A 17,879-nucleotide genomic window follows, 5' to 3' on the forward strand; every position below is an offset into this window, starting at 1 on the left:
AGATTTTGGTAATATTGAAACCTTGCATCCTTTGCTAAAACCTCTAAAAATAAAAATGAGATGATACTATTTTTAGCTAATTAAATGTAAACAGCCTGAAAAAAGTCAGCAGTAAAAGGAAATAATATTTTAGACGTAACCATTCAGAATTTTTTTCGCATGTAAATTTAACATAAAATGATAACCTACTTGTTGTGAAGGAACATAACTGGCTATACACCGGTTACAAACTGTATATATATATTGGACTGTTTGGCAGACAGCGGCAGACAGCGGCAGACAAGCAGTCGCAGTAAGACGGATAGTCTTACGTGTTGATTATCAGACTTTCTTCCCCATACTTGTTACTATGTACTTCTATTTACCTTAGGCGAGCAGCCTTACGTTTCTGTATTATAAATAAACCCCATTACACATACCACTCGGTGTAACTCACGTTTGTCTTTATTTCCTAAGTATTTAGGAATATAACAATGGCGACGAAAGGATGTTCTTTCTCTTAACAGAGATAAATTACCGTACCAAGGACTGTGTACAATGCAAGGATTTTTTGTTTTACGAAAAAAACAAACTACACAAGGATTTTTGACCATGTGCGTCAATGAATTTTAAAAAAATTTTCCTACCTAAAGTAGCGAAAAGTACGGATTTTTCTTCGTAAAGAACTCACAAGAAATTATAGAAATATGTTCAAGGTAAAGTGGAATTTATATTTATTTTGACAAGTAAAAAAAAAAAAAAAAAAAATGGTCGCAAGTTGAATTCGAAACTACACTAAAGGATTACGAGTTTCGAAAGAAAAAATATAAATACGACTATTGTACCATTTTATGCCACGTGGGAACGGCAGCCATATATTTTTTTTTTTGGAAAATTAATTGTTTGTTATTGCCTTTATATAAATAATTGGAACTATTTGTCGTGGGAAGTAAGAAATATTTTGTGTATGAACTTACGTTGTTGAAAAAAAAAAAAAAAAAAAAAAAAGAATTATTTTACAAAGCCTGTTGAATTACTATGGATGAACTTTGTTGAAACGTGTTGTGTCTGCATATTGCTACTAATTTACGATATACGTAAATTTACGATTTTTCTTTGGAATTATTGTGTAGAATTCGAAAAGACATTTTTGTACTAGAAGCTAACATGGAACAATTAGCAGAGTTAACTAAGGCTCTAGCCCTTAGCATCCAGGAACAGACAAAAATGACTCAACAATTTTTAGCGCAACAACAACAACAACAACAAATTCAACAACAACAGCTACAGCAACAGCTGCAACAACAACAAGAAAGAACACAAAAAACTTTAGAGGCACAACAAGAACAAACAAACATACTACAACGACAAATGTCGACACAGCAAAAGAATTTAGAAAAGCTAATTCTAACGTCGACCGGGAAGAAGACTAATTTTTCTGCCGAGGGTATTTCAAATTCACTAACGGAATTTCGTTACTCCCCGGATACTGGTGTTACTTTCCCTGCATACTACAGAAGATACGAAACAATTTTTACGAAAAGATGTTTAGACTGGACCGATGAGGAAAAAGTTACCCTGCTACTACAAAAACTGGGTACTGATGAAAACACCAAGTATGCAAATCTAATTCTACCAAAAAAACCGGAGGAGGTTTCGTTCGAGGAAACAATTAGTACCTTGTCGAAAATATTTGATAAAAGGGATAGCCTATTTCACTCTAGATACAAATGTTTGAACATTCAGAAGGCAGAAGCTGAAGACTATCTAGAATATGCTTGCACTGTGAACTGTTTATGCGAATCATTTAAATTGAATGAAATTTCCGCAGACCAATTTAAATGTTTAATCTTTGTACAAGGTCTCACAGCACCAAGGGACAAAGATATACGTTCACGGATCCTAACAATTATGGAGGCGGATCCTAACATAACATTGCAAAAAGTCACTGAAGAGTGTCAACGTTTGATTAACATAAAGAAAGACAACACTCGCATTGAAGAGAAAAATATTTTTAAGGTGCAGCAAGTAAAAAGGCAAGGGACCACAAGAAAGTCCAGGTTCCAAGAACACAGGATCCTTAAAGGATACAAAGACCCAAAGCTAAAGTGTAAATGTTGTGGTAGTTTAAGACACAACAATAAGACCTGCTGGTTTAGGAACAAAATATGTTATGAATGTGGTCTCAGAGGTCACAAGGGAACATACTGTGCCCAGAAGAAAAGACAAGGGACCGATAATGTAAATACGCTTCGCATGAATAAAGAAAAAAGCTGCGAAAGACGGAAATATGTTGATGTTCGGATAAATGGACATCTGGTTACATTGCTTCTGGATAGCGGTGCAGATATTAGTATTATAAATGAAGATATATGGAAAAGGATAGGTCGACCTGAATTAACGAAAACCAGAAAGACGGCGAGAAGTGTGTGCGGCAAAAGATTAGAGTTCAAGGGAGAATTAAAATGCAAAGTGACATTCGCTAACCAGACTCATAAATCCAAAGTGTACGTCGTACCAGGAAAGAATACATGCCTGTTTGGGGTAGATTGGATTGTCCTGTTTAATTTATGGGAGAAACTCATAAATTCGTTTTGTAACGTTTTAACTGCAGAAAAAGCAAACCAAAGGGAAGACTTCCTGAAGGATTTGAAAACTGAATTTCCCAATGTTTTTGCCGAAGGACTAGGACTCTGTATTAAGACAGAGGCAAAATTTGAATTAAAGAAAAATGCCACTCCAGTATTCAAACCTAAAAGGAATGTGCCTTTTTCAGCGATGGACGCAATCGAAAAAGAGTTGGATAGACTTCAACAACTGGAAGTCATTGAAAAAGTTAACCACACAGATTGGGCAAGTCCAACCGTGTATGTAAAGAAAAAAAATAACAGAATAAGGGTCTGTGGAGATTTTTCAACGGGTTTAAATGACTGTCTATTGGACCATAATTATCCCCTTCCGTCCGCAGAAGATCTGTTCTCTAAGCTTAACGGAGGAAAAATTTTTTCTAAGATAGACCTCTCAGATGCTTACTTGCAAATTAAGATCAGCGATGAATGCTCCAAATACTTAGGCATAAATACTCATAAGGGCATTTTTAAGCTAAAGAGGCTTCCTTTTGGATTAAAGGTTGCTCCTGCTATTTTCCAGCAAATTATGGACACGATGCTGGCAGGGTTGGAATTTTCAATGGCCTACCTTGACGATATCCTAATTAAAAGTGAAAATTTGCAAGATTATAAGAAGCATGTAAAAGAAGTATTCAAAAGAATACAGGAATTTGGTTTTAAATTGAGCCCAGAAAAATGCGATTTTTTTATGAAAAAAATTAAATATCTAGGTCAAATAATCGACAAAGAGGGTCGAAGACCGGATCCACAAAGGACTGAAGCAATTGAAAAGATGCCTGCTCCAGATTCAGTGACAAAATTAAAATCGTTTTTGGGATTAGTTCAATACTATGCAATTTACATCCCTAACATACATAATTTAAGAGCTCCTCTTAACGAGTTACTGAAAAAGGGTGTTAAATGGAACTGGAATAAGGAATGTGAATCTGCTTTCCAAAATATCAAAAGATGTCTACTGTCAGACTTAGCATTGGCACATTTCAATCCAGAAAAGGAACTAATACTAGCAACGGACGCCAGTGATTACGGTGTTGGCGCTGTATTACTTCACAAGTATGAGGATGGTAGGACAAAAGCTATCGCCCATGCTTCAAGAACGTTGGTTGCAGCGGAGAAAAATTACAGCCAAATTGAAAAAGAGGCGCTGTCGATAATATTTGGAATTACAAAGTACAATCGATTTCTCCATGGACGATCTTTTATTTTGCAAACCGACCATAAACCCCTACTTACCATATTTGGATCAAAGAAAGGCATTCCCACACATACTGCGAATCGATTACAGCGATGGGCTGTAACCCTCTTAAACTATCAGTTTAAGATGGAACATGTATCCTCAAAAAAGTTAGGACACGCAGATGCATTATCACGGTTGATCCCTAAAAGAAGCGAAAGTTTCGAAGAAACGGTAATTGCTGCGCTTAAAGACGAAAGTGAATGTACAAGTTCAATGTGTAATATGATACGTGAACTTCCGGTAACTTTCGAAAAAATAAAAAAAGAGGCAGTAAATGACATTTTCATTAAGAAAATGAAAAATCAATTGGGATGGATAAAAAAAAATAAAAAGGTAGATCAAACAACGCCTTTTTCCATCTGTGAAGATGTGCTCATGTATGGTGAGAGGATCGTAATTCCACTAACGTTACAGAGGAAAATTCTGAAGGAATTTCATACAGGTCATCCGGGCATTTCGAGAATGAAATCCCTTATGAGAGGATATGTGTACTGGCCTGGTATGGACAAGGAAGTTGAAAAATGTGTCAAGACATGCAGAGGATGTCAATTAGCAGCTCGAGATCCTCCAGTAAAAACGACGCCATGGCCAAAGACGGACCTACCCTGGTCACGTCTGCATATTGATTATGCGGGACCTATAAATGATTATTTTTACTTGATTATTGTAGATTCTTTTTCAAAATGGCCAGAAATATTTAAGTTTAGACATCCAACAGTAAAAAACACTGTGAGTGCGCTTAATGAAATTTTTAGCCGTTTTGGAGTGCCAAAAACCTTAGTGAGCGATAATGGAACAGCATTTACTGCTCATGAATTCAAAGAATTCTGTGACTCACTAAATATTCTACATATGACAACACCTGTGTACCATCCACGATCGAATGGGTTGGCCGAAAAATTTGTAGATACGTTTAAAAGGGCACTTAAGAAAAATCTTACTACGGACACAGACGAACAATGTATTCAAACATTTTTAGCAATTTACAGGGTGACACCAAATCCTAATAATAATGTCAATTCTTCCCCGGCTGAGCTAATGTTTGCAAGAAAGATAAGATCTGTCTTCGATAGGCTGCTACCAGAGAAAAAGAAAGTTTTCAAAAAAGAAAACCTTAATACCAAGTGCTTCTCCCCAGGTGAAAATGTATATTTCAAAAATTTTCAAAATGGACGAAATCAGTGGGTTGAAGGTATTATCAAAAAAAGGATTGGGAGCATGGTCTATACCATCCAAGGATTAAGTTTTGTCTGCAAAAGACACAGAAATCAAATACGTCCCAGACTGTCTCCAAATGTGGAAGAGACACCAATGGAAACATTGTGCGATATTTTTGATATACCAAAACCAGCGTGTGTACCGCAAACAATGAATATTTCGCCTGAACCGACCATACGGGCTGGACAGAAACCTTTACCCCGGGTAACGCTGACCAGAAGGAAAAGCGCAAGAAAGAGAAAAGTTACCAGGAGATTAAGCCCTGACCCTAAAAGGAAGAGGTATTTAAGCTAAAATCAGGAAGATTTCAGCTTCAGGGGGAGGTGTTGTGAAGGAACATAACTGGCTATACACCGGTTACAAACTGTATATATATATTGGACTGTTTGGCAGACAGCGGCAGACAGCGGCAGACAAGCAGTCGCAGTAAGACGGATAGTCTTACGTGTTGATTATCAGACTTTCTTCCCCATACTTGTTACTATGTACTTCTATTTACCTTAGGCGAGCAGCCTTACGTTTCTGTATTATAAATAAACCCCATTACACATACCACTCGGTGTAACTCACGTTTGTCTTTATTTCCTAAGTATTTAGGAATATAACACTACTTCTGGACCACGAGTCGGTAATCTACTTCTAGACCAGATAGCAATTATAAGGAATTAACTTGGGTGCCAGGCGTTGCCCGGATGTTTAGAGGTGTGTTAAGCAAAAGAAAAAGAAAATGTGGTAGTAGGCAGGCAGTCTCAAACCCGTACTGCGAAGGAGGAAAAGAATGTGAGAAAAAAACAAAAAAACGTGATGTCTTTGTTTGCCGTTGTGTCCATCATCAAACCAAAAGTGGCGAAAGTTTAAATTAAGGCTAGTCAATCATAAAGAGGGGATGACTTTCGAAAATATCGGTGAAAAGGCGAACTCTCCTTGCAGAAAAGTGCCCAGTTGAGGGTGAAGGAATTAATTTTTTAGCCGATTTTTCGATATGTGTCGTTTGAGGGGTCGAGCTTCAAAACGATACTGATCCTGTGAAAATCCGTCGCCTCTGTCGAAAGTTTTAGGCAGACATACATACATACATAAATACATACATTTAAACAGATGGGTGAGATTTATATAATAGATGTCGTTAGAAATGCTATCTGGCCTGGATGTGATGATCAGTACAGTTTGGTAGCCCAGAATTGAGTGATCATTTTATATTAAATTTTGTGCTTGTCCAGAATTGCCCCATATTAAAAAACAAAACTAAATAAAAATCTGTATAATGTACGTACCCATTACAGAAAGAAAATATCGTACAGCAAAAAATCTTTAGGGAGTTGAGTTAGTGCTTTTCGGGCACTCCCTAATAAAATAAATAATTCAACACAAGCTACTGAATAAATGAACAAACAACTTCGTAAAACTTAACAAGGAAAAGAGTTCTATTTGTTTCTGCTACATAACCCCCTGCTTAGGCTGAAAGCCGATAGAGAAAAAGGTAGCAGGACGAATAGCAAAAAAAAAAAAAATTAAATAAAAATGTCAATTTATCCACGTTATTTTTTTGTTTTTACGAAAAAAAAATATTCTTAGTTTTCTGTAAAAAGTTGTTTTTTTTTGTTTTTTTTTTTAAATAAAACGTTCTTTTTTGTAGAAAGGAGAGAAAGAAAAGTTTCTTTTTTAACAGAAATATACAGTTTTACATAGTTTCTTTGGCCAATGTACCCGTCGGCCACTACGTGTTGTGGTCACATAACTGTTCTCACGTGGAGCATTTACCTCAGGTGTATGATGATGCTGTGTGTATGTTGGAGGAATGTGTGGCTCATGTAGTAATGTGTCCAAAAAGGCTCTTTTTACCCTATCTATGGAAACTGTCTCTTTTTTACCACTAATGTCAAGGATAAAAGTTTTATCAGTGCACGAAAGCACGTGATAAGGGCCAATTTAGGGTGGAGTTAGGGGAGCGTTTACTGCGTCCTTCCTAAGGAACATGTGAGTTCATGTTGATATGTCCTTTGGGACCTAAGGGTGCATCGGTGGTAGCTTACTGAGATAGGCTCGTCAGCATCTGAGTCAGTTGTTGTATCCTCTATCAGGGTCAGCACTTAGAGGTGCTCCATAGACTAGTTCGGCTGCAGAATATCCCAAGTCCTCTTTCATTGAGGCACGGCAGCCAAGAAGGACGACCGGTACATATTTGCTCCATCGCTGTTGGTCAGAGTAAGCATGTAATGCTGCTTTCAATTGGCGATGGAAGTGTTCTATCATCCCGTTAGAAGCTGGGTGATAGCTTGTTGTCTGAATGCGTGTGATCCCTAGGATCTTGGACAGTTCCCGGAATAGGTGGGATTCGAATTGTACACCACGATCAGTGGTGATGCTGGTGGGAACTCCGTAATGCCATATCCAACCTGATATAAGGGCTTGTGCTACAGATTCAGCCGAAATATCATTTAGGGGAATAGCTTCAGACCATCGTGTGAAACGGTCTATGCAGGTCAGGAATGTGAACATGGCTAAATCGAGCATCTGGGGTGCTGAATGTTCCAAGGGGTGCACAGATATGCTCATGTACCTTTGACTTTTGGCAGGATACACAGGAACATGTCCAGGCAGTGATATCACGCCTCATATTTGGCCAGAAAAATCTAGCTGTAATCAGCTTCACTGTGGTTTTGCAGCGGTTGTGTAAAGTGTCAAAAACAACTCTACGATGAGTCTTTGGAACAAATGGTCGAGGTGAATCCGTTGAGGTGTCACAGATGATCTGCGTGTCTGAGGTAGGTATGGGCAGGTATGCAAATTTGAAAGTCGCAAATTCAGGTGACAATGGATTCAACGTGTCCAGACTAGGTTGGTCTAAGGCCATCTGCTGTAAATCGATATCCGATGGTGAGGACAGAGAAAAAAATGGGAATATTTTTCCAGCTTAGAACAAAGTGCGTATGTAAGCGGACGGTGATCAGTGTAGATCACAAATTGACGACCCTCAAGTGAATGTTGGAAGTGTTTCACTGCAAGGTACATTGCCAGTAATTCACGGCCAAACGTGCTCTAACGTTGTTCTGCCGGTTTCAGTTGTCGCGAAAAGTATGCAAGAGGTTGTAACTGTTGTTGGTGCTGCTGTTGCAACACTGCACCTACAGCTGTGCCTGATATGTCAACGACCAGTGAAAATTGGGCATCAGGTACACGATGTGTAAGTAAAGATGTTGTCGCTAGTTTTGTTTTCACTTCATTGAAAGCTTTGAGCTGGACCTCATTAAGTGAGATTTGCTCATTTTTCCTGTCATGTAGCAGGTCGGAAAGAGGAGCTAGAAGATCTGCACAGTGTGGGATAAAGCATCTGTAGTAGTTCAACAGACCAAAAAAGTGCCTTAGTTGGCGAAGTGAAGTAGGTGGTTGAAGGTTTGCAGAGCCTTCACCTTTTCCGGTAACGGAGATATACCGTCTGGGCTGATAATGTGGCCAGGAAAACTAGTGATGAAGCACTGAAAACGCATTTATCAGGGTTAATCCTCACCTGGTATTGCTGAAACCGCTCGAACAGTAGGCAGAGGTGAGTGACGTGTTCCTCAGGTGAGGCACTTGCCACAAGAATGTTGTCTATATAGTTATAGACGAAGTTCAAATCACGCACAACTTCGTCCATGAAGTGCTGAAAAGTACTAGCGGCATTACGTAAACCGAAAGGTATAGTTAAAAATTCAAATGCTCCGAATGGAATTGTTACTGCCGTCTTTGGTATGTCGGCCGGATTTACTGGAATTTGATGGTAAGCCTTGACCAAATCTAGTTTGGAAAAGGTCTTATAACCATGCAACGAGGAAGCAAAATCCTGTATATGTGGGATTGGGTAACGATCAGGTACCGTCATGGCATTGAGTCATCGGTAGTCCCCAGTCAGACGCCAATCTCCGTCACATTTTGGGACCATATGCAAAGGGCAAGCCCATGGACTGAACGAGCGGCGTATTATTCCCAACTGTAGCATATGATTGAATTCAGCCTTCGCTGCTTTAAGTTTATCAGCAGGGAGGCGACAAGGGTGTGAGAACACAGGAGCACCTGTGGTCTCGATGTGGTGTTTTGTGGTGTGCATGGGTTTGCTCATCACAAAATTTAGGTTTGTTAATTCCGGGTAGGAGTGTAGCAACTCATGGTAAGGATCAGCGGCAATGAAAAATACCGGGCTGATAGATGGGACATTTCGCATTATGCCAGGGATGGAAAGTTCCGTACTAGCATCTATCAGCCGGCGTCTGCGCATGTCTACCATTAAATTAAAATGATGCAGGAAGTCCGCACCTAGGATGGGGTAAGGTAAATCCGCTATGCAAAAAACCCGTGTAAAGTCTCTCCGTAATTCCAAGTCCAGAGAACATGAAATTTGACCATACATGGGAATGGGAGAATGATTTACTGCTTGCAGTGGGATAAGCGACACTGGTGGCTTCTCTTTAATGAGTTTCAGCGGCCAGATATTGCAAGCTGCACTCGTATCAACCAAACAATGTGCTTGGGGTCGAGAGTCCAGAACGAAATAGGCACGGTTGTTAGAATTTTGTGGAAAGCTTTCCGTGCTCGTCTTCCCACTATCTAATTTCCCTGGTTTGGAAAAGAACAGGGCATTTTGCATTTTTGTGCCTCAGCGCCATAACAAATATGGTGAAAACATAGTCCTGGCATGTTTGAATGGCGACGGTGGTGTGGGGAAGATGAGCGGCTTTTGAAGTGGCGTCGGGTCGAATGTGACCCATGTTCAGCTTACTCACCTCTCTGGTGAGGCGTTCGATGGTTGTAAGTATAGCCACCGATGTTGCTTCTTGTGTTAAATTTCTATCCACCGCAGGGCCCACGGGTACTTCAGCCTGTTGCTGAGGGATCGCCGCGGTGGTAGGCCCTCTCACAAGATCCATTACTTTATCCGCCGATGCTGCTACTACGTCGACGGAACGCTTCTCTATCATAGGCGCTAGTATTGCCTTTACTTGCACCGGCAGCCTTGAAAAGAAAAGCTGCTTAATTAGGGTACTGTCAGGGGGGACATTTTCTGCCAGCTCCCTTATTCTGCAGAGTAACTCTGTTGGCCTGTGGTCCCCTAAATGTTCGTCATGGACCAACATTTCAAAACGTTTTTCCACCGAGACTGACGTCAGGAGCAGTACTTCCCGCTTTATGCATTCATATGTAGCATTAAGAGGGGTGTCAGTTATTAAGTCCTTGACAACAGGAGCCAAAGACGCGGGGAAAGCACTAAATAAAATATGTAATTGTGTTTGCTCCGAAACGTTGTTCGCAGCAAAATATGATTCGAGTTGGGCAAACTAAACTCGAACGTCACCGGCAGAGGCAGGCAATGTGGTTATTTTAAGAGGAAACTAGACCAAAAAAAATAAATAAATAAACTATCCGGATACTAGAAGGACATTATCGAAGGACCACGTGAGGAAAAGGGAAAATATTTAGGGAAAATATTTAGACAGAGACAAAAATAAGAAAAATATTTAACAGGCTAAAAAGAGGAAAAAAAAAATTTTACAAGAAAATAAACTAGAAGAATGATTCAAAAGAGCAGTGGTAAAAAAAAGAATGGACAATATGTGTGTATAGGTATTTTTTGTGTTTTTTTTTTTGTGTGTGTGTGTGCCTGTGTGTGTAACCTATAACCTGGAGGTAAATGAATTCTTTAAACGAGTACTTACGTTTTGGTCGATACGTGAAAGCAAGTTTTTTTTTTTTTTTTAGCAAAAGTTCTCTCTTTTGTTTCGTGGAATTAACTGTCCCTTGAATTACTTGTCTCCTGTTCGCATGTGTGTGCGTTCTGGGGTCGTTTTCCCCAAGAAGAGGGGGAAAAAACACTTTTAGTCACTTTTTTTTTTTTTTTTTTTTTTTTTTTTTGGTTTTCAAATCATTTACGACGAACTGCTATCCGTGTCTCTCGCGTTCTTTTTCCTAGGATATCCACCACGCAGGTCAAAAGAGTCTGGTGCAGGAAATAATGTCTTCTTTTTTCGTTTTTTTTATATGGTGACGAAAAAATGTTTCCGTGACAAAATTTTTTTTTTATATATACATCCTTCTCAGAGGTGTGAAGTTTGTCCGTATAGTATTACTTTTCTTGAGAAAAGTATTTCACAGGAATTTCTGTTCGCCACCTTTTCCTTGCTTAAACGGGGAAGAAGTCAGGCTCGCCATTCAGTAAACTTGTATACATGTCGGGTCACCATTTTAGAGAGTTGAGTTAGTGCTTTTCGGGCACTCCCTAATAAAATAGATAATTCAACGAACAAACAACTTTGTAAAACTTAACAAGGAAAAGGTTTATTGAAGCGAGGGTAAGATGCCAAAAAGATGTAACTCGGATAAAACTTGTCTGCTTTTGCCCGGTAGTTATTCCCAAGTGGGCATCGTCGATACCGGTGTAGGCAGAGAGGGAGAGGGAGGAAACAGGTCCGCTCTCTTTGGCATCTGGCTGGAAAAGAGAAGGAGTTTTTCTCGTCCGGAATGGAAGCAGTTAGAGATCCTTAGAGGATAAGGAAGGTCCCTGCGCTATGCCATATTGCACAGTCAGGAGAGGCACTGATGCACAAGAAAAAGAGTTCTATTTGTTTCTGCTACAAATCACATAAAGTGATCAAGTAGTTTTATTTTTATAAAGGAAATAATTTTTAAGTGAATTTGAGTTTTTCCAATCCTCCCATTCATATTATAAATAGCTTTTCGAAATTTCTCTGGGAGTTATCTCCAATCTTCCTTCAAATTGTTTTTAAGTTAGCGTCTTAATTTCGCCATAAAATTTTATGTTCTTATTTAAAAATAAAACTACACGACCAATTTGCATGATTTTTTAGTATACATTATTTTCTTTCTGTCACAGGTACATACATCATACCGATTTTTTTTTCTTTCTGTCACAGGTGCATACATCATACCGATTTTTTTTTTCTTTCTGTCACAGGTGCATACATCATACCGATTTTTTTTTTCTTTCTGTCACAGGTGCATACATCATACCGATTTTTTTTTCTTTCTGTCACAGGTACATACATCATACCGATTTTTTTTTCTTTCTGTCACAGGTGCATACATCATACCGATTTTTTTTTCTTTCTGTCACAGGTACATACATCATACCGATTTTTTTTCTTTCTGTCACAGGTGCATACATCATACCGATTTTTTTTTTCTTTCTGTCACAGGTACATACATCATACCGATTTTTTTTTCTTTCTGTCACAGGTACATACATCATACCGATTTTTTTATTCATGTTTTTTAATATGCGGGAATTCTAGACAATCACCTTAAATGGCAATTCACAAGCTTAACTAATTGTTCTCAGTGAGGTAACTCTATTTTGCTAATGTAGTTGAAAAAAATCATTTTTTCTTACAATTACTCGAATGATTTGTTTAAAAAACTTACAATATTGTTGCATTTTACATTTTTTTCTTGTTATTAACGTTATAAAACTTTATTACATTAAATGAAGTAGTTAAAAAAAATCATTTTTTCTTACAATTACTAAATGTTTTGATTGTTTTTTTTTGTTATAAAACTTTGTTACATTAAATGAAGTAGTTAAAAAAAAATCATTTTTGCTGTGAGGAGCTACTCAGAAGAAAAGATCAATCATACACGTCTATTGACCTTAGTTTTGAAAAAACTAAGGTCAATAGACGTGTATGATAGATAGAGAATAAAGGAGTTTGAGAATTCTTCTGTGATTCTCCCGACTCGTTCCATCCAACTATCTTTGTCACACAGGTCTTCCAGATGGCATCCAGAGTCTTGTAAAAATTGGTTGATCTTTTGCTGTGCAATAGATTCCATCGGAGAGGATGTTAATCGTATTAAATTCTTTCTAAACACAAAATACCCGTTCACAGAGTATCAAGATCTCAGTCTATTTTACCAAAATGCAAAATAGTACATTTTCCTTGCTGAATCCGAAAATAGTAAAATAAATGATATATTAATAAAATGGATCATGTCTGTTTGCATATCAGCAAGAAGCTTATCGACAAACTATGGGTGAACAAATCTAAAATTTAGTAGAAATAATCAACTTTCACTGTGTATTTAATTAATTTCTATTTTTTATAAAGTTAGGTATGTGCATATATGTATGTATATTTCTATGTAGCACAGGATTCACATTTAAAATAATTAACTGATCATTATGAATTTTGGAACATAACTGCTAGACGTAAAGGTCATAATATTTTATTTAGTCTAGCTTTATGCAAATAAGGTAAAAACAAGACGGAATGCCTTCATGAAAATTCAAATACCTTCATTTGTTGTGACATTTTAATAATAAGTATTAGACATCAATTAATAAATATTCTCTAAATCTTCAGTTTTCTTGGATTGTTTTAGATGGTTTTAGGAGGCTTAATATGAGCACAACCTTTTCAAATTTAAATATTTCAGATTTGCATTAAATTGGATCCATAGTCATTAGACACTAATTAAATAAGATTCTCGAAATTTCTTCTTAATACTCCTTGAGCCTTAAATTTTAAATATTTCCTAGTATCAAAATCATGTAATGGATTTAGATCAAAATTGAAATAAGAATTATAGACATAAGGTTTAGTGTCGTTGATTTTAATTTTCATAACAAGACATAAAAGTGGTGGAAAACTGTTCTGTTTAAAGAATTAATTTTATCTTCTTCTAATTAATCTAAATGTAACGGGATCCCAGGCAGTGCCAGATATCCTATACAGCTAGATGAAGATGGGAGAGGATAAGGTATGGTCAGTGGGGGGGTGGGGCATGCTGACACGTGGTCAAGGAAAAACAGATGTTTATGAGATTTCTGTCCACCAGAGAAGAAATCGTATCTTTTTCAATGAAAAGCAAATATAAAATCTGATAACAGTATTCGTGGAACATTCATGGTTTTTCTAGTTGGATTTGGTAAAAATGAATTTTAACTACTAATTGAGTGAGACAGGTACAATGACTTGGGTTCAAAAGGTCTGCTTTGGTGTCTGGGAGATGTTGTCATTTGGGTCCACCTGTTGTATTTAACTACCAGACCATCAAGCCAGTGATAAGTTAGTTGGACAGATAAATAAATAAATTGAACCTAGGGAGAGATATGGTCATGAAAGAGGAAGAAGAAGGTCACAAGAAAATAGAAAATGAGAAGAATAAAATAAGGGGATAGAGAAAGGAGTTCACGAGAGAAGAAAAAGAATAAGATAATGGGATAGAGAAAAAAAAGAGGTTCAGAGAAAAAAAAAAAGGAAAAGTAATCTCCAATATGAGAGAGGGGAAAAGAGGCCAGTTTTATAAAAACAATTGGCTTTTTAGAGTTAGGGTCCTTTTTTTACTGGCTGGCATCAAGGCATCCACATCGCTCTCACCCCGCCTGGGGCAAGGGGGGCGAAACCCTCATAGGAGCTAAGTTGAAAGGCTCTTGTTCTTAGCTGGGAAATTAATTAGAGGAACTTAAGTTATACAACCTGCATCATGAAGCTCGGATCAAAGAACTCGACTTTTAAACAAGTGTAGAACGATTTATGAATAATTATTTTGTTGGTTTTTACAAAAATGAACCAGAGTTTTTTTTTTCTTTCTCGATTGCCGGCCTGAATGAAGATGCAGTTTATTTCAGGTACGCTCTGACGCCAGATGATGAAAGAGATAGACTGGATCCAGCACGAAGCCAGAGTGACGACCGAAATCGACAATGTTGCCACACGGACTTAGGGTCATGCACATTTTGCGTGCCCTGAGCAGCAGAAAGATATTTTCCAGTGACCAGTGAGAGTCTGGTCACCCTTGAGGGGTCCACCACTAGACAAGTAAGAATGTAGCCCTGCTGGGTTGCATCTATGGTCCTGTGAGCTGGGAGCGACGAACATGGCCAGAAGTACATCACAAGTATGCTCCCGTGAACCAGGATAGCGATGGATGCGGCCCGGCCCTCGGACAAGAGAGGGTGTTAGGTTTATATAAAAAAATAAAGTTATTCTTTTATTAGTGTTTGATTTAGCATCCATTACTGTGAAAATGTAAATATTCCTGGAAACTATTAACCGCCTGCATAACATTTCGTGGACAACGTTCGCCCGAGAATAGACAAAATAGTATGGCGCCACTACTAATTGCTCCTAGCAATTAGCTTTATCAGTTTTCCTCAAGTCTTCAAAAATCAAGGATTGGAAGATATAAATTCAGAGTAGGCTTTGATAAAAAATATGATTTGAGAAATGTTGGATAGCATGTTTGAATGTCATGGTAAATAAGTGATAGTATCAATTGGTATGGATGAGTAAATAAAGCTACAAGATGAAAATGATGCTGTCAGTGATGTTTCAAAAGTTGGAAACTCAGCGATCTGGTTGTCATCCTTCTCACCTTGATACAACCAAAATATGTAGGCCTAATCTTATTCCTGCTATATTAATGAAGAAATGCTCTGCTTAGTTGGCCTCTGGTTTCTCCAACCTCTAAATAAATACCTTGTCGAATCTTGCTTTCTTGATAGGTGGAAAATTGCCTGTTGTACCAGTTTTCAAGAACTCTGAATCTGACCTGTAAAAATATCATCCTCTCACTCTTTGCCAAAATCTTTGAATCATTAATCAATCTAGTGATAATCCACCACTTCATTAATGCAATTTTTTTTCTAACAGTATGAATTTAAGCAAGCCTATTCTACTGTGGATATTCTAACGATCATCTCCGAACACATATACACTGGAATCTGGGCTTAATTAAGAGAAGAAAAAATTCTAGTTTCAATTATTACAATCCCATATGACCACAACAGAAACTACGTAGTCATGAGTTATTACACTTGCATCAAAACTTTCAAAGAGGGCATACATCTAAGGGTTTGCTGAGGGCACAAAATTCTTTTGTATTGATTCCAGATATAATGGGTATGTGCTTAGTTTGATAAAAACAAGCATGTATATTAAAAGAGCAACAAAATATCAAAGTAACAGGAACATTAGTAGCACTACAAACAACTCTGAGTATTCAGTGAGCAAGTGCAATGACTAGATGCAGAAAACTCAGTAGTGCCTGTTTATATACGAAGCCATAGTTGGCTATAATTGACTATGGTGAGATTTTGCATATCCATGTCATTGAAAGTAGAGTAGAAAGTGCATGTTGGTTTTCCTTTTGGCATCATCGTAATTCTTTTTTTACCTTATTTTGTCTTTTAGTTCTCACATTCCATGAACAATGTTTCTGATAAAGGGGGAAGAATTGCTTTTTCCTGCATCAGAATCTATTCATATAACATTTAACATTGACTAATTTTTTATCCTGAAGTAGTATTTTTTAAGCTCCTTACATCAAGTGGCTTCATGCCTTGTCTGGAACGATTTTTATAAAGAAAAAGCTTGAAACACCTATTTTATGTATGAACTAGTTTCAATGTTGCCCAATAACATGCACACAAGATGTGGCTGCATTCTTAGTGCATATAGACCCTCATAGCAATCAGTGCATAATACACATTGTGCAGATGGAAGAAAGTATATTAATGTACAACATTAAAATAGAATTGCAAATTAGCTTTCATACCAACAATATTCCATCACAAAAGGAATTTCTGTAATTTGTTTAATCATTTGCCAATGAGGTTGATGTTTCGATGAAGAAAAATTTCTTAAAAAATCAAAAAAATAAAATTTAAACATTTATTAGCATTAACATTTACAGAACTTTAAGAAGTCTTAAAAAACATAGTTGAGTAAAAATAAAACAATGACTTAAAATTCAGAATTGTATCAACATCACAGAATATGTAAATGAAACAATGTACTTTAAAGGCATCTAATACACACACACGCACACACACACACATATACACACACACACATATATATATATATATATATATATATATATATATATATATATATATAGTAGAACCTTGGGATACAGCATTAAAAATTAGTAATAAAATACAGTATATAATACACATGTATATAATCAAATAAAATTATAAATAACACTGTAAGGTGGGGCAAATACCATAACTAGGGTTCGGAAAAACATTGCATTCCACATTGTAACCTGAAAAAAACATATCCTAGGCCCACCATATCCTCGGTTTCTACTGTATGAGAATATATATATACTAGTGGGGTTGGCGCCGGCTTTGCTCAGGTGTAAAATACGCTTAAATGTGATATTTTAATTTGTCCAGATTTCGTATATATTATCATAGTCGTGATTTCAAAAGTAAAAAAAAGAAGTATCTGTGTGCCATCAGCTGGAATAAAAACCGAAAGCAAATCTGTAGCATTCAAAGCTGGTGACGTTACCACTGTACCGACGTGACACACATATAAACTGATTAAAAATTAAAAATAAACTAAGATGAATGTACAAAATGTATAACAATTTTTTTCAATTTTTACCCATTTCTGACCTCTTAAAAACTATTTTAACCAGCTAAAGACCTATAAAAGAACGGTCTGTAAAAAATTCAATCATTTGAAGCCCCTAGTGCCGCTCTGAGACTTTTAGTTTCGGAGGAGATACAGTTTGAAAATATGAAGACAGACAGACAGACATATAGCCTTTTATATATTAGATAATGAAGAGTTCCAATTCAAATCATAATGAACACAATTTGTTTTCAAATTCTGAAGTAACCATTAACAAAAGGGTTACATTTCATCATTTTAGCCTGATGGTTCCTTATGGGTATGAAATGCGGAAAACTCTGTGTAGCTTAATTGCTATATATAGTGTTATAACTAAGGCTGTGGGCTGTGACAACAGCATATTCTTTTCATTGTTTTGACTCTTGAGTATATATCCGACACAGTTAATCAACCGAG

This window comes from Euprymna scolopes, chromosome 21 (genome assembly GCF_053919585.1).
Source record: "Euprymna scolopes isolate OS-2025 chromosome 21, ASM5391958v1, whole genome shotgun sequence".
Lineage (NCBI taxonomy): Eukaryota > Metazoa > Mollusca > Cephalopoda > Sepiida > Sepiolidae > Euprymna > Euprymna scolopes.